The 920-nt window shown below is 41.8% G+C and overlaps 1 protein-coding gene across 1 annotated transcript in view; it reads right to left on the bottom strand.

Moving 5' to 3' along the window:
• Positions 1-920, bottom strand: part of NT5DC2 (5'-nucleotidase domain containing 2) — a 54,096-nt gene that overhangs the window by 10,566 nt on the left and 42,610 nt on the right. The window lies entirely within an intron of this gene.

The following is a 920-nucleotide window of genomic DNA, read 5'->3' as shown; positions in this document are numbered from 1 at the left end:
GCTCTATACAGTCAGCAAAAACAAGACCAGGAGCTGACGTGGCTCAGATCATGAACTCCTTATTGCCAAATTCAGACTTAAACGGAAGAAAGTAGGGAAAACCACTAGACCATTCAGGTATGACCTAAATCAAATCCCTTATGATTATACAGTGGAAGTGAGAAATAGGTTTAAGGGACTAGATCTGATAGAGTACCTGATGAACTATGGACGGAGGTTGGTGACACTGTACAGGAGACAGGGATTAAGACCATCCCCATGGAAAAGAAATGCAAAAAAGCAAAATGGCTGTCTGGGGAGGCCTTACAAATAGCTGTGAAAAGAAGAGAAGCAAAAAGCAAAGGAGAAAAGGAAAGATATAAGCATCTGAATGTAGAGTTCCAAAGAATAGCAAGAAGAGATAAGAAAGCCTTCCTCAGCGATCAATGCAGAGAAATAGAGGAAAACAACAGAATGGGGAAGACTAGAGATTTCTTCAAGAAAATCAGAGATACCAAGGGAACATTTCATGCAAAGATGGGCTCGATAAAGGACAGAAACGGTATGGACCTAACAGAAGCAGAAGATATTAAGAAGAGGTGGCAAGAATACACAGAAGAACTGTACAAAAAAGATCTTCATGACTCAGATAATCACGATGGTGTGATCACTCACCTAGAGCCAGACATCCTGGAATGTGAAGTCAAGTGGGCCTTAGGAAGCATCACTATGAACAAAGCTAGTGGAGGTGATGGCATTCCAGTTGAGCTATTTCAAATCCTGAAAGATGATGCTGTGAAAGTGCTGCACTCAATATGCCAGCAAATTTGGAAAACTCAGCAGGGGCCACAGGACTGGAAAAGGTCAGTTTTCATTCCAATCCCAAAGAAAGACAATGCCAAAGAATGCTCAAACGACCGCACAATTGCACTCATCTCACT

This window comes from Bison bison, unplaced genomic scaffold (genome assembly GCF_000754665.1).
Source record: "Bison bison bison isolate TAMUID 2011002044 unplaced genomic scaffold, Bison_UMD1.0 scf7180017864304, whole genome shotgun sequence".
Taxonomy (NCBI): Eukaryota; Metazoa; Chordata; class Mammalia; order Artiodactyla; family Bovidae; genus Bison; species Bison bison.
The sequence above is the reverse complement of the archived record's forward strand: the minus strand, read 5'-3'. Positions and strand labels throughout refer to the sequence as shown.